Here is a 23083-nt window from a genome sequence, read left to right as displayed (position 1 = left end):
CACTGTCCTCTTTCATGGCTCTGGGAGGGGACTACTGTGTGCTCTCATGGTAATCTGTTTTTATAAAAATTTCAAAGTTAAGATAAGTTAACTAGTTCTCTGTCTCTACCCTAACTTCCCCTCCACCACTTTCTGCTGATGTCAATGACATTGGAGAGGCCATGGGCATCCTGGAGATCCAGCTAAGAGGAAGTTGCATTGGGACTACATTTAGTATGGGATGTTGGAGACATATTTATGGGATGTGGGAGACATATGTGGTATGCTGTCACTTAAGTAGATATGAAGTTATTGCTAGCTATATCAGTACAGGGATGACATCCAGGAATACTCCTTTACTCACTGTAAAGACCCACGTGGCATATCATAAAGGTACAGGGTCAGATGTGATGTCACAAAATGAGCCTGTCCTGGGCTCCTGGCAATAGAAGTTTGGGGGTGGTAGAGAAACAAGAGTTTTTTAAAAAGAAGGCCTCCAAAATTGTCCAAGCTTCAAGCCCCCCAAAATGTGAATCTGCCCTTGACTAGATATGGATAAATCTAAATCAGCTCATACTTTATTTTCTCTCACATTTACACACTACAGAGCCTAATAATGTGTCAAATCCTTCCAGTGAATGGTATATCTTCCTAAATGACACACTTGTGAGAACAGCTGGACCTACCTGTCTAAAGGACAGCTAGCTTCCAGCCAGATTTTCAGAGCTGATATATCAAAATCTAATTCCTTTTACAGAATAACTAAATAAATATTTTCACTGGCAAATTATTCACACCAAATGCTGTACAAGCAAAATCATTATACCTTAGCTAATGACTGTATTATACTAGTAGATTTCTAGTGGTGTTCATTCATTCATTCACTCATTTGATAAATACACGAAGTTCTTACTACAAGTCAGGTATTGGGGGTAATACATTAACTAAGACACAGTCCCCTTCTTCAAAGAGTCTAGTGGGGGAGTGAGACATTTAAACAGGCGATGACAATCCATGATTCACATTAAGATTGGGGGTGACGATAAGCACAGCATTTTCGAAGCACTTGGGTGGAGCTCCCACCTCGGCAAGGCAAGTCAGGGAATGCTTCTTGGAAAAGCTGAGTCAACCTCTTGGCAGGAATGCTGGAGCACTGGGTGGGAGGGTGAACTGGATCAAAAGTTCCCAAACCTGGCTGAGCATCAGAATCACCTGGGGGAGCTTTGAGAGTCCCAGGCCTGTCCCCAACCTACTGACTCAGAATTTCAGTGGGGTGAATTTCAGGAATCTGTCTCTTAAAAAAGAAAAGCATGCCTGGTGGGTTTTTGAGCCACCAAATTTGGTGAAGTGAATGACTTGTGATTTTGGGGAGAGGGCCCAAGGCAGGAAGGGGTAGATTTAAAAAGCCCACAGGGGGCTGCAGAATGCCCTATGGAAGAGGCAGAGTAAGGAGGGGCTAAGGCACAGGTGGGCAGAGGAGACCTTCCAGGCAAGGGGAGCAAGAACCTTCTAGATGGGCTGTTTGAAGGAGGTCAGGCCTTTTTAGGACAGTCACTTAGCATGACTGGCAGCTCACAGGGCCACTGGCTAACTCGGGTTCTAGAAATCATTTAGCAACCTCATAGAGACCACAGAGCTGGCTGTGTTTCACATTGGGGAAAGGGGCAAGAATGCCTGCACTGTAGGGCAGGAAGGAAAAGGTTCAGGCTGCCCCTGTGACCTTGCAGGGACTTTGGTCCCCTGAAAGCTTTGCACTAGTCCAACTTCCAATGCTCTGATTTAAGAGACCTCCTTGTGTCATTTGCCTTTTCTTTCTTTCTTTTTTTTTTTTTTTTTTTTTTTTTTGAGATGGTCTTGCACTGTTGCCCAGGCTGTAGAGCAGGGTGTGATCACAGTTCACTGCAGCCTTGACCTCCCAGGCTCAAGCTATCCTCCCACCTCAACCTCTCGAGTAGCCGGGACCACAAGCATGCACCACCACACATTTTTGCATTTTTTTGTAGATACGGGTTTTTACCGTGTAGCCCAGGCTGGTCTCAAACTCCTGAGCTCAAGCAATCTTCCTGTCTTGGCCTCCCAAAGTGCTGGGATTATAGGCATGAGCCGCCACACCCAGCCTTTTTGTCTTTTTTCTTTTCCAATACTTTAAGTTCTGGGATACAGGTGCAGAACCTGCAGGTTTGTTACATAGTTATACATGTGCCATGGTGGTTTGCTGCACCTATCAAACCGTCATCTAGGTTTTAAGCCCCGCATGCATTAGGTATTTGTTCGGATGCTGTCCGTCCCCTTGCCCCCTATCTTTTTATTTTCTTTTCCTTTCCTTTTTTTATTTTTTAGAGATGGTGTCTCATTATGTTGCCCAGGCTGGTCTCCCAACTTCTGGGCTCAAGCAATCCTCCTGCCTCAGCTTCCCAAGTAGCTGGGATTGCAGGCACAGACCAACACATCCGGCCCCTTTTCTTTTTCTAATAACAGCTTTACTTAGATGTACTTTACGTGCCATAAAATTCACCCTTTTAAAGCATACAATTAAGTGATTTTTAGTATATTCACAGAATTGTGCAACCATAACTACTATTTAATTTTAGAACATTTCATCACTGCAAAAAGAAACCGGCACCTATCAAGTCACTTTTCATTTCCCCACCTCATCCCCATCCCCTAGCAACCACCAATCTTCTTTCTATCTCTATAAATTTGACTATTCTGGATATTTCATGTAAATAGAATGATACAATATATAGCCCCTCCTTTTTTTTTTTTTTTTTTTTTTTTTTTTTTTTTTTTTGAGACAGGGTCTTGCTCTGTAGCCCAGGTTGGAGTGCAGTGGAGCAATCTTGACTCACTGCAACCTCTGCCTCCTGGGTTCAAGCCATTCTCCTGCCTCACCCTCCCGAGTAGCTGCGACTACAGGCACCCGCCACCATGCCTGTCTAATTTTTTGTATTTTTAGTGAGACAGAGTTTCACCATGTTAGCCAGAATGGTCTTGATCTCCCGACCTCGTGATCCGCCCGCCTCGGCCTCCCAAAGTGCTGGGATTACAGGCGTGAGCCACCGTGCCCAGCCATCTGGCTTCTTTTACTTATTAGCATGTTTTCGAAGTTCAACCATGTCATATGCATCAGTACTTCATTCCTTTTGGTGGCTCAATAATCCTCCATTGTATGGATTTGGTTTATTCATCCATCAGTTGATAGATATTTTGGTTGTTTCTACCTTTTGGCTGTTAGGGATAACACTGCTACGAACATTTGTGTACAAGGTTCTGCATCAACATAGGTTTTTAATTCCCTTGGATATATATAGGAGTGAAATTTCTGGGTCATATGGTAATTTTATTTAATTTTTTGAGGAACTACCAAATTGTGTTCCAAAGCAGTTGCCCTGTTTTACGTTCCCACCAGCAATGTATGAGGTTTCTGATTTCTCTATATCCTCCCCAACACTTTTTTTTTTTCTTTTGAGATGGAGACCTGATCTATCCCCCAGGCTGGAATGCAGTGGTGCAATCTCGGCTCACTGCAACCTCCGCATTCCTGGTTCAAGCCATTCTCCTGGCTCAGCCTTCCGAGTAACTGGGAGAATAGGCGTGCGCTACCACACCAGGCTAATTTTTGTATTTTTAGTAGATACAGGGTTTCACCATATTGGCCAGACTGATCTTGAACTCATGACCTCAGAAGACTGGTTCGCCTCATCCTCCCAAAGTACTGGGATTATAGGTATGAGCCACTGCGCCCGGCCCCAGTACTTGTTTTTATACCTTTTTTTTTTCCCCGAGATGGAGTCTCACTCTGTGGCCCAGGCTGGAGTGCAGTGATGCAATCTTGGCTCGTAGCAACCTCTGCCTCCCAGCTTCAAACAATTCTCTTGCCTCAGCCTCCCAAGTAGCTGGGACTACAGGCACCCACCACCACCAGGCTCGGCTAATTTTTTGTATTTTTAGTAGAGACGGGGTTTCACCATGTTAGTCAGGATTGTCTCAATCGCCTGACCTCAGGATCTGCCGGCATCGGCCTCCCAAAGTGCTGGGATTACAGGTGTGAGCCACCGCACCCGGCTCTCCTTGTATTTTTTTTTTTTTTTTTTTTTTTTTTGTAGCTGTTCTAGTGGGTTTAAAGGGGTACTTTATTGTGGTTTTGATTTGCATTTTTTTTCTTCATTTCTTTTTCTTTCTTTCTTTTATCTTAGAGTCAGGGTCTTGCTCTGTCACCCAAGCTAGAATGTAGTGGCACCATCATGGCTCATTACAACCTCAAACTCCTGGGCTCAAGCAATCCTCCCGCCTCAGCCTGCGTTTTTCATATGACAAATGATGTTGAGCATCTTTTCAGGTGCTTATCAGCCATTTGTATATTGTAGAAATGGCTATTTAGATCCTTTGCCCATTTTAAAATTGGGTTGTCTTTTTACTACCAAGTTGTAAGAGTTCTTACAAGAGCTATATCTATATGCTAGATGTAAGTCCTTTATTAGATATATGATTTGCAAATATTTTCTCCCAGTTTGTAGGTTGTCTTTTCACTTTCTTTATGATGTCCTTTGAAGCATAAAAGTTTTAAATTTTGATGGAAATTCAATTTATCATTTTTTTCCTTAGTCACTTGTGCTTATGGTGTCATATTCTGAAAACTATTGCATGATCCAAATGAAGATTTATTCTTATGTTTTTTCCTAGGAGTTTTGTCATTTCACTCTTACATGTAGGTCTACAATCCTTTTTTTTTTTTTTTTTTCTTGAGATGGAGTCTCGCTCTGTCGCCCAGGCTGGAGTGCAGTGGTGGTACGATCTCGGCTCATTACAATTTCCGCCTCCTGGGTTCAAGCAATTCCCCTGCCTCAGCCTCCCAAGTAGCTGGGACTACAGGCATGCACCACCACACCTGGCTAATTCTTTTTTCTTTTTTATTTTAGTAGAGACGGGGTTTCACCATGATGGCCAGGATGGTCTTGATCTCCTGACCTCATGATCTGCCCTCCTCAGCCTCCCAAGGTGCTGGGGTTATAGGCGTGAGCCACTATACCCGGACTTTTTTTTTTTTTTTTTTTTGAGACGGAGTTTTGCTCTGTTGCCCAGGCTGGAGTGCTGTAGCACAATCTCGGCTCACTGCAACCTCTGCCTCCCGGGTTCAAGCGATTTTCTTGTCTCAGCCTCCTGAGTAGCTGGGATTACAGGTGTGCACCACCATGCCCAGCTAATTTTTGTATTTTTAGTAGAGACGAGGTTTTGCCATGTTGGCCAGGCTGGTTTCAAGCTCCTGACCTCAGGTGATCTGCCCACCTCAGCCTCCCAAACTTCTGGGATTACAGGTGTGAACCACTGCACCGGCCTACAATCCATTTTGAATTTAAAAAAAAATTTTTTTTTGAGAGATAGAGAAGGTCTCTCTCTGGCACGCCAGCTGGAATGAGGTGGCATGAACATGGTTCACTGCAATCTCAGCCTCCTGGGCTCAAGTGATCCTACTGCCCCAGCCTCCCCAGTAGCAGGGCCCACAGATTGTACCACCATGCCAGGCTAATTAAAAAATTTTTTTTCTTGTAGACATAGGTTTTTGCTGTGTTGCTGAGGCTGGTCTCGAACTCCTAGGCTTTTTCTGCCTCGGCCTCCCAAAGTGCTGGGATTACAGGTGTAAGTCACCACACTCAGCCTTAAATTAATTTTGATATGATATATGGTATGATATGATATGATATTAGGGGGTTCAATTTCATTGTTTTGCATGAGGAAATCCAGTTACCCCCACGCCATTTGTTGAAAAGATTATTTTTCCTCATTGAATTGTCTTGCCACTCTTGTTGAAAATCAACTAACCATATTTGACAGTGTATTTCTGGACTCTCAATTATGTGCCATTAATCTCTACCCTTATTATAGGACCCTGCTGTCTTGACTATTATAGCTTTGTAGTAAGTTTTGAAATTAGGAGGTGTGAGTCCTCCAACTTTGTTCTTCTTTTCCAAGATTGTTTTGGCTATTCTGAGTCCCTTGTATATTCACATAAATTTTAGGATCAGTTTGTCAATTTCTGCAAAAAAATAAAAAAAGGGCAGCTAAAATTTTGATAGGGATATTGTTGAAATTATTTATTATTGAAGTAGTTCCATGAGGCCACTAACAGGTCACGGTGGGAAACAACTATTTATTATCTATTTGACAGGAAAACTGAGACACCGTGAAGTTTAAAACTTCCTCAGCCTGACAGTGCTGATTTCAACAGTAGAACAGATATCTCCCAAATCCCATGATGCCAATTTCCTTCTCTGTCCTTATTACAAGCAAATATTTCCAGAGTGTTTGCTCTGTGCCAGGCACAGTTCCAGGTCCTCAACAATGTAGAGGTCAAGCCTGAGAAAGACCCATATAAAACTTGCCGTCAGGCCGAGTGTGGTGGCCCACGCCTGTAATCCCAGCACTTTGGGAGGCTGAGGTGGGTGGATCACTTGAGGTCAGGAGTTCAAGACCAGCCTGGCCAACATAGTGAAACCCTGTCTCTACTAAAAATACAACAATTAGCTAGGCTTGATGGCAGATGCCTGTAATCTCAGCTACTCGGGAGGCTGAGGCAGGAGAATCATTTGAATCTGGGAGGCAGAGGGTGCAGAGAGCTGGGATCATGCCACCGCACTCCAGCTTGGACGACAAAGTGAGACTGTCTCAAAAAAACCAAAAAACAAAAAAACTTGCTGTCAAATCAATTGCTCTTTCCAAGAGAGGTGATGTCCATCAGGAATTTTCATTCTCCCTACTATACAGTGTATACCAACCAAATTTAACTTAATAATTTACTATTTTTCTTTTCCTGATTATCTATCACAGAAAATTTAAAAGATACAAAAATTCCAAAGAACAAAATGAAAATTACCTATAATCCCATAAATCAGAGACAGTCGTTATTAACATATTGGTCTAAGACTCTAAACTCTTTAATAATAATAGATAACATGGTGGTGACTGTGTCTCTGGCCTGTTTAAATACTTTACATTCAGCCGGGTGTGGTGGCTCACGCCTGCAATCCCAGCACTTTGGGAGGCCGAGGTGGGTGGATCACGAAGTCAGGAGATAGAGACCATCCTGGCTAACGCGGTGAAACCCCGTCTCTACTAAAAATGCAAAAAATTAGCCGGGCGTGGCGGCGGACACTTGTAGTCCCAGCTACTTGGGAGGCTGAGGCAGGAGAATGACGTGAACCCGGGAGGCGGAGCTTGCAGTGAGCTGAGATGGCGCCGCTGCACTCCAGCCTGGGCGACAGAGTGAGACTCCGTCTCAAAAAAAAAAAATACTTTACATTCATCAATTCAGTTTAATCCTCATAATAACCCGAGTTAGGTATTTATTTATTTATTTATTTGTTTACTTATTCAAGACATGTTTTTCAGCCCCTATTATGTGTTGGGTCCTTAGCTAGGTGCTTAGTATGCATTAGTAAATCAAACGAATAAAAATATCTGTCCTCTTTGATTTCACATTCTAGCAGGGGAAATTGCTACTAAACAATATGATAAATAGGTTAATTATATACTACATTAGAAGATGTTAAGTGACATAGGGATGGGAGTGGAGAGGAGGTGGTATGGGTTGCCTCATTGAGTAGTAAATAGGATAGTCAGGTCTATTTATCTGTTTACCATGATTGTAGTGGATGCTCTGGTTCTGTCTAGGTGCCCTTTCAGGATTGGAGACCATTCCCACAGTTGCTGACAGTGTGGTCAGCCCTCAATTGTCAGTCCTCTTTGGGAATTGCCTTGGATGAAGAAAGTCACCTCACCCAAGATCACTCCAACTCCTGGGACCCACATCCAATGACTGGCCAATATGGGGACTCAAAGGCCTGGTCCCCCTTCCCCAACTTGAGACTACTCTGAAGGATCACCCAGCTTCAGAGCTTCCCATGACTGAGACTTTTAGCCTTTGTTGTGGTCCAAACAACCTCTTCCTATACACAGTCCTCACTCCTTCACTTCCCTCCCGGCACTTCCTAACAAACTTCTTCCGTGCTAATATCTCTCAGTGTCTGCTTCCCTAGGAACTCAACCCAAGATTGCTGATACCAGCAGTGATCCAAGAAAGCGATGCCAACATGAGATTGTGGAATTGGATCACCTACCATCCAGCTGGCAGTGCAGACCCCATCAGTGGCAGTAGATGAAGTACATGTAGTCCCTAGCACAAGGTAGCAGTGAAATTGTTAAAACTTTTGCCAACGGTGAACTAGAATGGTATTCCCATGGAAGGAAATGCACCAGAGGGTGTGACCTATCAGGTGGTTGAGAAATATGGGGGGAATCACCACAAGGACAATGCAGTTAGGTGGCTTTCGCTAAGGACAATTAACACTTTGAAAAAAATAATGAAATGTTGAAAAGGATTCATCAGCAATTGAAAACTGAGTGTACAAGCCAGAAGACGTCCTTGGGAGCTCATGGGGATACTCTCATCCCCTGCACCTGGAGGAAAGGGAAAGCTGAGGACCAGTATGTGGTTTAATCCTAAGAGTAGCAGAGTGCAGGCTGGGCACGGTGGGTCACGCCTATAATCCCAGCACTCTGGGAGGCTGAGGCAGGCAGATCACTTGAGGTCAGGAGTTTGAGACCAGCCTGACCAATATGGTGAAACCCCGTCTCTACTAAAAATACAAAAAACTTAGCCAGGCGTCATGGCACAGGCCTGTAGTCCCAACTACTCGGGAGGCTGAGACAGGAGAATTGCTTGAATCCGGGAGGCGGAGGTTGCAGTAAGCCAAGACTGTGCCACTGCACTCCAGCCTGGGTGACCGAGTGAGACTTCAGCTCAAAAAAAAAATAAAAAATAAAAATAAAATAAAAAATACAAAAATACAAACAAACAAACAAAAAAACAGAAATTAGCCAGGCGCAGTGGCAGGTGCCTGTAATCCCAGCTACTCAGGAGGCTAAGGCAGGAGAATCATGTGAACCCAGGCAGCAGAGGTTACAGTGAGCTGAGATTGCGCCATTGCACTCTAGCCTGGGCGATAGAGTGAGACTCCATCTCAAAAAAAAAAAAAAAAAAAAGAGTAGCACAGTGCCAAAGAAGGTTCAAGGACAGGTTCCTGGTTGGGAAAGAATGGGACTCTGATACATGAGATGTGAATATCTGAGTGGATGTACCTAAAGATCTTGAATTCCCAGATTGCTCTGAGCCTGCAGAAGTGGCCCACCTTTCTCTAAGGGCTGGCACTCCGACTTTGCTAGAAGATGATGCAGAGGACTCTCCTCTGCAGGACAACATGCACCTCGTGTAGAATCTGCCACCATCTGCCCTCCTGACCACTAACCCAGTAACTAGGGTAAAGTCACAGCATGACTTGACCAGAGACAAGCTGGGTCTCATAAGAGAAGGAAGGGCTTCTACTGCGAAGGAGCTGCAGAACCTACCAACATGTACCAGGAGCTGTTGACAGACTGCTGGGCATGGGTCGCAGGGGGAGGCCCTGAGACTGGAAGAGTATGCTGGAGACTATGTTCAGAAGGCATGGGATCAACAGGGGCAAAACATTTCGAAAAAGGAAAGATGATCAATTTGGAAATACCCTGGCATGATCACGGGATGACAGTGGGAACATACTGCTAGAATGGCTCTTAGAAGACTGAATAAAATTATGGCCCACACCAACTAAGGTAGGAATGCCAGAATTGCCATAGCAGAAGATGGAAGAGGGGAAAAGGCTCAGAAAAATGGCCATGCTAGAACTGCTATACTGCATGCAGCAGGAAAGCCTGCAAGGTGACTATATCCCACAGGAGACCCGGAAGATATGCCAAAGCAATAAGAAATGCATTGCTGGGAGAGACGTAAGAGGACACTAGTATCACCAAGAGTCTCTAGGCCAGGGCTAATGATCAGGGCTAATGATCAGACAGAACTAGGCTCATGCATGACAGTGGGGATGAAGGGATCCCGAAACAATAGAAGGTAGATGTGTCTGTTAACCCTCAGAAGCCAAGTGGATGCAATTCTCATAATGAACAGCAAGTTTGGAGTGGCAGCTGGGGACCCTGACCCTCAGAGAGTTGTGGCGATAGTTACTAGAACATAGCTAAACTAATTTGGCAATAGTGTTCTGCTCGCTGGGCGCAGTGGCTCACGCCTGTAATCCCAGCACTTTGGGAGGCCGAGGCAGGCGGATCACGAGGTCAGGAGATCGAGACCATCCTGGCTAACACGGTGAAACCCCGTCTCTACCGAAAATACAAAAAATTAGCCGGGTGTGGTGGCGGGCGCCTGTGGTCCCAGCTACTCAGGAGGCTGAGGAAGGAGAATGGCGTGAACCCGGGAGGCGGAGGTTGCAGTGAACCGAGATGGTGCCACTGCACTCCAGGCTGGGCGACAGAGCAAGACTCCTTCTCAAAAACAAAACAAAACAACATGCACATTTACAGTCTTGCCTCAGGTCTGTGTTAATGCTCCTGCTCTTGACATAATATAGTCCTGAGAGGCATGGGCTGGCTGGATACTGATGACATCATGCTAATTGAACCAGCTGAGAGAGAACTGACTAGTGCATCAGAGACCTCTGTAACATGCATTCCAGAGCATAGGAGAAAAACTCTATGTTAGACATCAGAGGTCTAACATATTAGTGACATTTTTAGGGGTCCAGGGACCTGGGACATGCTGAGACTACTCCTCAAAGGAAAGAATACATTATTGGATCTTGTACTTCCCATCACAAAGAAGGAAGCCTAATATCTGGTAGGCCTCTTTGAGTTCCAGAAGCAACACATTCTAAAAGTGAGACTATCGCTTTAACTCATACTCCAGATTACATGAAAGCCCATCAGTTTTAAGTGGGGCCAGGAGCAGAAAAGGGCCCTGTAGCATGTCCAGGCTACAATGCAAGCAGTCCTGCTGCTTGGGCCAGATGATCCAGCAGACTCTATGTTACTAGAGGTATCAGTGTTGGAAATTTATGACAAGTCCCAAAGGGAGAATCACAGTGCAGATTTGCAAAGTTCTGGAACAAGGCTATGCCATCTGTAACAAAGAATTAAATGCCTTTCTAGAAAGCTCCTGGAATGCTATTAGGCCCTGTTGGAGACAGAGCACTTGACCATTGGACACCAAGTAACCAGGCAGTCATAAGTGCTCAACATGAGCTAGGTTCTATCAGAGCCATGGAGTCATAAGGTGAGGCAGGCCCAATCCCAGCAGAAGTCCATCATAAGGTGGAAATGGTACATCCAGGATCAACCAGATGCAGGCTGAACAGCACATGTGATCTGCATGAGCTAGTAGCCCAGACACACAAGCCACTCATCACCGTTATACCAGCATCTCTCTCAGCTCACACCTCTGGCTCCATGTGGATCCCTGATTGTGATTAGTTAACAGAGGAAGAAAAAACCTGGGTGTGGTTCATGGATGAGTTGGTTCAATACATGGGTACAAACTGAAAATGGGTGATGGCTGTACTACAGTGCCATTCAGAGATGACCTTGAAAGACAATGGTGAGCAGAAATCTTCTCAATGGGCAGTGACTCTGTCATCCAGTTTATATGCAAGAACAAATGGCTTGGGTTTAGAACAAACTAGGACTCATAATGGTCAATGGCATTGAAAGAGAAAGATATGAAGATCGGGACAAAGAAGTATGTGGTAGAGGCACTTGGATGACATGTAGGAGCTGACGCGCAGTGTGAAGATCATTGATTAGCATGTTAGTGCCTATGTGACAGCACTCACAACACATGCGTGGAGCAGCCATGGTGGGAGGGATGGAGGCTAGGCATGGGCCAATAGTAGAGGCTCACCAAGGCTGCACTAGCTCCTGCTGCTACATGTCCAATCTGCCAGCAACAGTTACTAGCACTGAGTCCTTTCTTTGGTATCATCCCTTGAGGGGACTGACCAGCCACCTTACAAGGAGTAGCAATTAATTTAGACAGAAATAGACATTCTGGGGATGGTTTTGGCTTTCCTCCATCCACTGTCTCAACCAGCACCACTATCCCAAGGCTTACAGAGTGTTGAAACCACCAGCACGGGATCCCACATAGCACTGCATTAGACCAACAGACCCACTTTACAACAAAGGAGGTGCAAGAGTAGGTCCATGCCCATCACATCACATATTGAAACCAACACAATAGTCCCATAGTTTTTTGATAAACCATAGGAATTGATGCTTCTGGTCTTAAAACCTGAACCCTTTATTTGTTTTATCTGCATTCCTTCTTCAGGAAGCAATCATCAGGCCTCTCAAAAAACTATCAGGCCAGGGACAGTGGCTCACGCCTGTAATCCCAGCACTTTGGGAGGCCGAGGTGGGCGGATCACGAGGTCAGGAATTCGAGACCAGCCTGACCAACGTGGCGAAACCCCATCTCTACTAAAAATACAAAAATTAGCTGGGCGTGGTGGTGTGCGCTTGTAATCCCAGCTACTCAGGAGGTTGAGGCAGGAGAATTGCTTGAACCCAGGAGGTGGAGGTTGCAGTGAGCCAAGATCACGCCACTGCACTCCAGCCTGAGCAATAGAGCAAGACTCTGTCTCAAAAAAACAAAAAACAAAAAACAAAAAAACTATCAAAGAACTGAAATTCAGCCAGGTGCAGTAGCTCATATCTGTAATCCTAGCACTTTGGGAGGCCAAGGCAGGAGGATCACTTGAGGTCAGGAATTTGAAACCAGCCTGGCCTACACGGTGAAACCCTGTCTCTACTAAAAATACAAAAAAATGGCCAGGCGCGGCGGCTCACGCCTGTTATCCCAGTATGTCCGGAATTGTTCCTTCCAGTGGGTTCTTGGTCTTGCTGACTTCAAGAATGAAGCCGCGGACCCTCCTGGTGAGTGTTACAGTTCTTAAAGATGGTGTGTCCGGAGTTTGTTCCTTCAGATGTTCAGATGTGTCCAGAGTTTCTTCCTCCCAGTGGGTTTGTGGTTTGTCTCCCTGACTTCAGGAGTGAAGCTGCCAACCTTCGCAGGGAGTGTTACAGCTCTCAAAGGTGAGTGTTACAGCTCTCAAAGGTGCTGCGCGTCCAGAGTTGTTCATTCCTCCCAGTGGGTTCGTGGTCTCGCTGGCTTCAGAGGTGAAGCTGCAGACCTTCCTGGTGACTGTTACAGCTCATAAAGGTAGTATGGACCTAAGAGTGAGCAGCAGCAAGATTTATTGCAAACAGCAAAAGAACAAAGCTCCCACAATAAGGAAGGGGACCCTAGCAGGTTTCCGCTGCTCCCTGGGTGGCCTGCTTTTATTCCCTTTTTGGCCCCACCCACATCCTGCTGATTGGTCCATTTTATAGAGTGCGTTTAAAATCCTTTAGTTAGACACAGAGTGCTGATTGGTGCATTTACAATCCTTCAGCTGGACAGAAAAGTTCTCCAAGTACCCTATCCCATTAGCCAGACACAGAGCACTGATTGGTGCATTTACAAACCTTTAGCTAGACACAGAGCGCTGATTGGCACATTTACAATCCTTTAGCTGGACAGAAAATTATCCAAGTCCCCAACTGACCCAGAAGCCCAGCTGGCTTCACCTTTCACCAGCACTTTGGGAGGCCAAGGTGGGCAGATCACAAGGTCAAGAGTTCAAGACCAGCCTGGCCAAGATGGTGAAACCCCGTCTCTACTAAAAATACCAAAAAATTAGCTGGGCGTGGTGGTGGGCGCCTGTAATCCCAGCTACCCAGGAGGCTGAGAAGGAGAATTGCTTGAACCCAGGAGGCAAAGGTTGCAGAGAGCCAAGATGGCGCCACTGCACTCCAGCCTGGGCGACAAAGCAAGACTCTGTCTCAAAAAAATAAAATAAAATAAATAAAAATACAAAAAAAAACAGGCATGGTGGTTTGTGCCTGTAATCCCTGCTACTTGGGAGGCTGAGGCAGGAGAACCGCTTGAACCCAGGAGGCAGCGGTTACAGTGAACTGAGATGGCACCACTGCACTCCAGCCTGGGTGACAGAGCAACACTCTGTCTCAAAAAAACAAAACAAAACAAAACAAAACAAAAACCCTGAAACTCACCAGATCACCACATCCAGACAACGGACAATGAGATGCTGGACCCCTCATTCATCATGATTGCTTCCTTCCCCTCCCTAGTTCCTATTTTGTTATACATTGTTACACTTCTTCCCTGATATATAAACCTCTAGTTTTAGTACAGCAGGGAGATGGATTTGAGACTAAGCTCCCATCTCCTCGGCTGTAGCACCCGATCTGTAGCTACAAAAGGCTATAGCACAACTTCTTCTTCTTCTTTCTTCTTCTTTTTTGCTTATTCCTTGGTAATACTCGTTGTCTCCATCATCGGCTTTCTGTGCAGCGAGCAGCAGGACTTAGACCAAACCTCTGGTGTTTCAGTAACAATATCATACTACCCAGTCTGAGAGAATGGTGGAGTAGCCTGTTGAAGCATCAGCTGGGAGGCATTGCAAAGATGGCAACCAACTTTCAATCTGGAAACCAAGAGGCAGAAGTAAGAATGACTCCACTTATCATCATACTCAATCACCCACTTGGAGAATTTGTGCTTCCTGTCTCTGCAACTATGTGCTCTGCAGGGTTAGAGGTCCTGGCATTAAAATGGAGAAATGCTGACCAGGCGTGGTAGTTTATGCCTGTAATCCCAGTACTTCAGGAGGCCAAGGCAGGAGGATTGCTTGAGCTCAGGAGTTTGAGACCAGTCTGGGCAACATATTGAGATTCCCATCTCTACAAAAAATTAAAAGTTAACTGGACATGGTGGCACATGCCTGTAGCCCAGCTACTTGAGAGGCTGAGATGGGACTTCAGGCTATTTGTGCCAAGCAGGACCAGCAGACAAGAAGAAGAGTCACCACTTTGGCAGAGGCAATTGACTGTGATCAGCAAGGGAAAGGAGCTCTACTGTTACACACTGGGGGCAAGGAAGAACATGTTTGGAACCCAGGTGATCCACTTTGTGGTACTCACCCAATTTAGACAGCTAATGGACAACTACAGCAGCTGTGGCCTGAGAAGGGCCTGGTGACCAGGGAGCAGATAGATCCCTCAGGGATGAGGATCTAGGTCCCTGGACCAGGTAGGCCACCTAGACCAGCAGAGTCTATTTGTGGGTGAGGGGAAATCTAGAATTGATAGTAGTGGAAGTGAAAAATGGGTATTAATCGTAGGCTCAAGACAAGCTGCAATGTCAGGGGCTGTTGTTCATCTCCTTAACCTTCCTGTTATAAGTTTCTCCCAGGAAAGAAGCCCACTGGAATTCCAGAGGAACTGCTCCTTGAACTTATTTGAAGTAGATCTGAACAGCACAAGGGGTGAATTATAATGGACACTGAGATGCGCGGTCCATAACCCCCATTAGGACTGATTACTTATCCCCGCAACTGCTTGGGAGTGCTGCAGGCAGACAGCTCTCAGCTGTGAGCACTCCTTAGGAATCGCCTCTGTTGCAGAGAGCAGCCTACTCGCTTTCCTAGGGCTGCCTTCATCCAGTGACCTGGCCCCCTCACCCTAACTCAGGACATCTCTGAAGGGCCTGCCAGCCTCGGAGCTCCTCTTGGGGTTGGCTGATGACTTTGTTGAGACTACTGCACAGTCCAGTCCTGCTTCCTCCTCTTCCCGTCCACAGGAGTTGACCCCAAGAGCACTCCCCAATAAACTTCCCACTCAGTCTCCCTCTCAGAGACTGCCTTCGGAGAACTCAAACTGTGACGTTAATATTTGAGCAAAGACTTGAAGGAAGAAGGAAGATTATTCCAGGTAAAAGGGCAGCTAGTCCAAAATCTCTAAGGCAGGAATGTCTGTGTGGTCAAGAAAGAGCGCAAGAAGCCAGAGTGGCCATAGTGGAAGGAGGGAATGGAGACCATGGAGGAAGATGAGATCAGAGCAACAGTAGGAAGCCAGATCATGGAGTGCCCCAAAGACTGTTGTTAGATTTGGCTTTTTACTATGAGTGGGTCCCATTGCAGGGTTTTGATAAGACAAGTGACACAGCCAGGTGCAGTGACTCACGCCTGTAATCCCACCACTCTGGGTAACCAAGGCAGGCAGATCACCTGAGGTCGAGAGTTCGAGACCAGCCTGGCCAACATGGTGAAACCTCGTCTCTACTAAAAATACAAAAAAAAAAATTAGCTGGGCGTGGTGGTGCACACCTGTAGTCCCAGCTACTCAGTGAGGCTGAGGCAGGAGAACTGCTTGAACCAAGGAGGTGGAGGTTGCAGTGAGCTGAGATTGCACCACTGCGCTCCAGCCTGGGTGACAGAGGGAGACTCCATCTGAAAAAAAAAAAAAAAGAAAAAGAAAAAAGAAAAAAAGAAAGAAAATTGACACACTCTAACTTGAAATGGAAAGAATCATTCTGACTGCTGTCTTGAGAAAAGAGTATGAAGGGGAAGGATGGTCACAGGGAGACTAGCAGGGACTCTATTTCAGTCATCCATTGAGATGGGACAGTGGCCCAGACCATGGTAGCAGTGGAGAAGACGGCAAAAACTGATCTGATTCTGGATATAGGCCGAAGGTAGAGCCAACAGATTTCCTGAGCAATTGGGTATAGTCTGACAGAAAGAAAGAAGTCAAGGATGACTCCAGGGTTTTTTGTTCTGAAGCACCTGAAGAATGGAATTGAGATGGGGAATGCTATGGATGGAGCGAATGGGGGAATAGAAGATGAGGAGTTTAATTTCATTTTGGATGTGAATTTTAAGATGCCTATTAAACATCCAAATAAAGATGTCAAGTAGTCAGTGGGATGTACCAGTCTGGATTTCAGGGGAGAGGTCTGGACTGGAGATATAAATTGGAATCATCTGCACACGGACATGGTTGAAAGTCTTGAGACTGGATGAGACCACCAAGGTAAGGGGTATAGATGAAGAAGAGAAAACCAAGAACCAAATCCCAGGTGCTGTATCCTTAAGAAGGCAGGGAGGAGGGAAGAGCCAGCAAAGGAGATAGAGAAGTGACCAGTGTGGGGTAGGAGGGAAATTAAGAGAAAATAGGGTCCTAGAAGCCAAGAGAACCAATTGTGTCAGAGAAGAAAGGGGGCCCAACTGGCTCGAATTATGCCCAAAGACCAAGTATGATGACAGCTAAGGACTGTTCCTTGAACTTAGTCAATGCTGGCAACCTTGACAACATCAGTTTTACTAGAGTAGCAAGGACAAGAGCCTGGCTGGAGTGGCTTTCAAAGAGAGTGCATATCACCTATTCTTCTGAGAAGTTTTATTGCAAAGAAAAGCAGAGAAATGGTAGGTAGTGGCAGAGGAAGTGGTTAGGAGAAGGTATTATTATTGTGATCCATTTTACGGATGAGGAAAATTAGGCTTAAAAAAAGCCTAATTTTCTGCAGCACTTTGGGAGGGCAAGGCAGAATTGCTTGAGCCCAGGAATTCCAGACCAGCCCGAGAAACATGGCGAAACCCTGTCTCTACAAAAAATATCCAGGCATGGTGGTGCATGCCTGTAGTCCTAGCTACTAGGGAAACTGAGGTGGGAGGATTGCTTGACTCGGGAGGTCAAGGCTGCAGTGAGCTGTGATCGCACCGCTGCACTCCAGCCTGGGTGACAGAACAAGACCTTGTCTTGAAAAAAAAAAAAGTCAGGGAATTTGCTTAGGTTCATTCAGATAGCAAGTTGTGATTTGAGCTCAGAATCTAGAACCTAAGCTCTTACTTTTTTTTTTTTTTTTAACCAATTCCCTATTGATGGAACTAAGTTTTTCTCAAATTTTTCTATTATATTGATTTTACTTCTGTTGTTTAAAATGTCAGTTATAAAGCAGATGAATATTCTTTTTTTCTTTTTTTTTTTTTTTATGTTGGCTAGGCTAGTCTCAAACTCCTGACCTCAGGTAATCTGCCCACCTCGGTCTCACAAAGTGTTTGAGCCACTTCTCTTGGCCCAGATGAATATTCTTACAGGTAAGCCTGTAATCACATTTCTGATTATTTCCTTAAGATGAATTTCTGGGCGTAGACAACCTGGGTCAAACGGTATGCACATGTGTACAGCTTTGGACGCCTCTTGCCAACGCTCTACAGAAAGGTTGTAGTCGTTCCCACTTTTGTCAGCAACACGGGAGAAGGTCCATTTCCTGCATCATTACCAACACTGGGTGTTATCTTTCTCTCCCAACCGCCTCCCACTGCATAGTGAGAATGATACCATTTTATTTTCCATATGTATGATTACCAGTTAGATTTGACCATGTTGTACAGGTCTATCTCCCAGCCACCCCTTTGGCTTCTGCTGGTGTTTATCACTCTCAGACTTGATCGCCTTCACCTGACCCCTCTCATCAGGAATATTCATCTCTTGCTGCAATAGACCCAGTTTAGAAGGTAAACTGCACAGAGCTAGGTTGAATTTTAAAATAACAGTAATTTTAGGGTAAGAAATTAGATCTTGGGTGATTTTTCTATCTGAGAGACTGTAGAAGAGCTAAGATTTTAGAAAAGCTAGGGGCAATATAGGAAGGTGTGATCATTAGACCTTCTGTGTAACTCTCCATGTAGCTATGACCTAAGAGTGTCTCATTCTGAAGAATTCCCCAGAGTGTGCATTGAAAGGGGAGGGAGGTCCCTTCATAAAATATACTTCCAGGGCCATAATTTTCAATTTAGCGACTGTTGGAGGGCTTTCCTGTTCTTCCTTTGCTCCTCAACCTAGCCTTGTCTGGGAGCACAGCTGATAAACTGACCCCAGTACATCTGAAAGAAGCATAGATATTTTTCTTTTCTTTTTTTTTTTTTTTTTTTTTTTTTGAGATGGAGTCTCACTCTGTTGCCCAGGCTGGAGTGCAGTAGTGCGATCCTGGCTCACTGCAACCTCCGCCTCCTGGGTTCAAGTGATTCTCGTGCCTCAGCCTGGGACTGAGGCTGGGACTCATCCCTGTAGCTGGGACTACAGGCATGTGCCACCACACCCGGCTACTTTTTGTATTTTTAGTAGAGATGGGGTTTCACCATGTTAGCCAGGCTGGTCTCGAACTCCTGACCTCAAGCAATCTACCCGCCTTGGCCTCCTAAAGTGCTGGCATTACAGGCATGAACCACTGCGCCCAGCCAGATATTTCTTTTCTTTTCTTTCTTTCTTTCTTTTTTTTTTTTTGTTTGTTTGAGATGGAGTTTCACTCCTATTGCCCAGGCTGGAGTGCAATGGTGTGATCTCAGCTCACTGCAATCTCCACCTCGCAGGTTCAAGCGATTCTCCTGCCTCAGCCTTCCAAGTAGCTGGGATTATGGGCACCCACTACCACATCTGACTAATTTTTGTATTTTTAGTACAGACAGGGTTTCTCCATGTTGGTCAGGCTGGTCTTGAACTCCCAACCTCAGGTAATCTGCCTGCCTCGGCCTCCCGAAGTGAGCCACTGCGCCTAGCCAGATATTTCTTTATACCAGTAATACATAGTTGTTGTAAAAAGATTAGGAAATAGGCCAGTACAGTGGGGCATGTCTGTAGTCCCAGTTATGCAGGAGGATTGCTTGAGCCCAGGAGTTCAAGGCCAGCGTGGGCAACATAGAGATAACCCCTCTCCACTCCCCCATCTCCATCGCAAAAAAAAAAAAAAAGATTAGGAGGCCGGGTGCGGTGGCTCACACCTGTAATCCCAGCACTTTGGGAGACTGAGGCAGGCGGATCACCTGAGGTTGGGAGTTTGAGACCAGCCCGACCAACATGGAGAAACCCCTTCTCTACTAAAAATAGAAAATTAGCCAGGCATGGTGGCACATGTCTGTAATCTCAGCTACTCGGGAGGCTGAGGCAGAAGAATCACTTGATCCTGGGAGGCAGAGGTTGCAGTGAGCTGAGATCACACCATTGCCCTCTAGCCTGGGCAACAAGAGTGAACCTCCATCTCAAAAAAAAGAAAAAAAAAAAATTAGGAAGTAATGACAGCAGAAAGAACAATAATTAAACCAACAGAAATTCCTTCCACTGCCCTCTCAGATAATTGTTACTTACATTTTGCCAATTTTGGTTTTCAGATCTTTTCATTAAATGTTTTGTATAATAAATTCACATAATCTATTCTTTTCCAGTAATAAATCTTGAATATCTTTCTAACTTTCCAGTTGTCAATAAATGTTAATCTACATTGTCATTTTTTTAAAAACAACTTTTGTAGAGACAGGGTCTTGCTATGCTGCCCAGGCTGGTCTTGAACTCCAGCCTCAGGTGATCCTCCCTCCTTGGCCTCCCAAAGTGCTGAGATTACAGGCATGAGCCAATCTGCCCAGCTTACACTGTCATTTTTAATGAGTTAATTTTTATTAAATTTCATTATATGGATCATTTTAAGTATTTTAGTGAATCTCTAATTTGTGGACTTTTATTTCTTAGTTTTTTACTACAATAAGCAAGAGTAATAATATTGAGGCTAGGTTCAGTAGTTCATGCTTATAATCCCAACACTTTGGGAGGCCAAGGCAGGAGGATTGCTTGAGCTCAGGAGTTTGAGCCCAGCCTGGGCAATGTACTGAGACCCTGTATTTACAAAAATTTTTTAAATTAGCCTTGTGTGGCGGTGTACACCTGTAGTCTCAGCTACTCAGGAGGTTGAGGTGGGAGGATCGCTTGAGCCCAGGAGGTCAAGTCTGCAGTGAGCCATGATCATGCCATTGGATTCCACCCTGATGACACAGTGAGACCCTGCCTCAAAAAAAAAAAAAAGAGTGCCAATATTGTACATACATATTTGTCCACTTGTCCAGTATTCCTCTAGGATAAATCCTAAAAAGTAGGGTTACTAGCTCAAAGAGCGTGCACATTTTTAGAGTTTCTGAGATGAACTCCTAATGATCCAAACGTTTCCTGAACTACTTTATCTCCACAACAGAGTTCTAGTTATAGGTTTTCACTCAACGATGTTCTTGCTGAAATGAGCAAGGAAGAAGTCACAGATTCTCTTTGGGAAAATGATTAGTTCCGCAAGCAAGGATATTATTTGAGAAAGATAAATTGAAAACAAAAGATGAATGGAAGGTGAGGAGTTTAACATCTAGAACGCAAAGAAGCAGATCTGTATGCAAGTGAGAACCTGAGCTTCCAGAAGCTTCCATGTGACTTGGCCTCTGCTTAATAGCAGCAGCAATCCTAGGACTCTTGTTTAAACTCTGTCTACACTCTCACCATCCTGTCTGATGGAAGAAATGACAGAACTGGAAGAAGAGACATCGTAGAGATGGATGTGTGCCTGGCTCAGACAAGCACTTAGTGTCTTGTTAAGAAGACCGAAAACATAAACAAGAGAAGAATCCTCTGTAGCAACATCAACAACCATCTTCACACTAGCCCTTGGTCTCTTAAGCCAACAGGCCTAAAATCGAACTCATTGTTCTTTCCCATGGACCCTTGTTCCTATCATCCCTATCTTCAATTAGTGGCATCGCCGTTACTTAGCAAGCCTAAGCAAGAAACCTATGACTTCTCCTTCTCCTTTAACTCCAACATCGAAGGAGCCAATTATTTGCATGTATCCTATCCTCAATGTCTTTCCTTTCCATTCTCCTTATAACCCTGGATGGAGCCTCCATTGTCTTTTGCCTGAGAGAAGGTGGCGATCTCCAGAATGTGTCTATGGAGGTTTCAAAACCTTCTGATGGCTCCATCGTCTGCAGCTGATGCTTCCATTCCTTAGTAAGGCAGTGAAAGCTTTTCCAAAATCCTACCCTAGCCTTGCTTTTCAGCTTCATCCCTGCTACTTCCCTTCTTGTCCTCCAGATACTTGGAGTTCCCCAGCAGTCACCTCCCTGTGCTTTTGTTCTGGTGGTTTTTTTCCCCACTGACCTCTCTTTCTCCTCCCTTTCCCAGCCTGCTGAACTCCTTCTCATCCTCAAAGGCCAATGCAAATATTAATTCTCTGCAGCTTTCTCCAGACAGAATCAATCATCCTCTCTACTGTGTTCCCATAGCATTTTGCCTAACTGCTAGAGAAGCATTCAGTAGGTATCAGATGCCTCCTGATAGACTGGAATTTCACTGAGGACATGGAATGTGTCTTATTCATCTTGGATACCGAGGGCGTAGCCGAATTCCAGGCATATAGGAGGGGCTTAGTAAATATTGGTTGAATTGGATTAAGTCAGAAATAGATCCAGGTCACTGACTCTTATGCAATGTCTTTTTTTTTTTTTTTTTTTTGACAGAGCCTTGCTTTGTTGCCTAGGCTGGAGAGCAGTGGCGCATTCTCAGCTCACTGTAGCCCCTGCCTCCCAGGTTCAAGCTATTCTCATGCCTCAGTCTCCTGGGTCACTGGGATTACAGGCGCACACCACCACACCTGGCTAATTTTTGTATTTTTAGTAGAGATGTGGTTTCACCACGTTGGCCAGGCTGGTCTTGAACTCCTGACTCTGGGTGATCTGCCCGCTTCAACCTCCCAAAATGCTGGGATTACAGGCGTGAGCCACTACGCCCAGTCCCAGTGTCAATTATCCCAAAGTGAATACACAGCGAGGGGGCCATTACCAGAAGGCAGAATGGACCAACCTCCCACACTTCCTTTCTGTTACCCATTGAAATTCCATTGGAAATTAATTCTTTTGTGTATGATATTGTCTCTAGTTACATTACAAATATCCCTTCTGCTGAGCATTCTAGGGATTAAAAAAAATACAAATATCCCTTGGAGGGATTAAGACTTTAAGGCATTATCATCAAGGTTAACTCTACTAAAATTTTTGTGCTGAAAATGAACTTAGAAGTTGTTACTCCTAGGCTGGGCGGGGTGGCTCACACCTGTAACCCCAGCACTTTGGGAGGCTGAGGCGGGCAGATCACTTGAGGTCAGGAGTTCGAGACCAGCCTGGCCAGCATGGTGAAACCCCATCTCTACTAAAAATACAAAAAAAATTGCTAAGCATGGTGGCCCACGCCCATAATCCCAGCTACTCGGGAGGCTGAGGCAGGAGAATCACTTAAACCCAGGAGGCAGAGGTTGCAGTGAGCCAAGATCGTGCCATTGCACTCCCGCCTGGGCAACAGAGAGAGACTCCATCTCAAAAAAGAAAATAGTTGTTTCTAAAGAAACAACTAACCTACAGGGGCTACTTGCAGAAGGAGTGGGCATCAGGTATGTTAACAGGAGCACTGAGAGGAAACAGTTGCAGAGCAGGGCTGGGGGATGTGGGTGGTAAGGGCCAGT

The 23083-nt window shown here is 45.2% G+C and overlaps 1 long non-coding RNA gene across 3 annotated transcripts in view; it reads right to left on the bottom strand.

Moving 5' to 3' along the window:
• Positions 1–6101: 6101 nt before the first annotated feature.
• Positions 6102–23083, bottom strand: part of LOC103230006 (uncharacterized) — a 60836-nt gene continuing 43854 nt past the window's right edge. For 2 of the 3 annotated variants that reach the window (XR_012091171.1, XR_012091172.1), the window contains exon 4: positions 6102–14405. This is a non-coding gene — a long non-coding RNA (uncharacterized lncRNA). The remainder of the gene's footprint in view (positions 14406–23083) is intronic. The other variant, XR_012091173.1, reaches the window with a different exon arrangement.

This window comes from Chlorocebus sabaeus, chromosome 25, assembly GCF_047675955.1.
Source record: "Chlorocebus sabaeus isolate Y175 chromosome 25, mChlSab1.0.hap1, whole genome shotgun sequence".
Classification (NCBI taxonomy): Eukaryota; Metazoa; Chordata; class Mammalia; order Primates; family Cercopithecidae; genus Chlorocebus; species Chlorocebus sabaeus.
The sequence above is the reverse complement of the archived record's forward strand: the minus strand, read 5'-3'. Positions and strand labels throughout refer to the sequence as shown.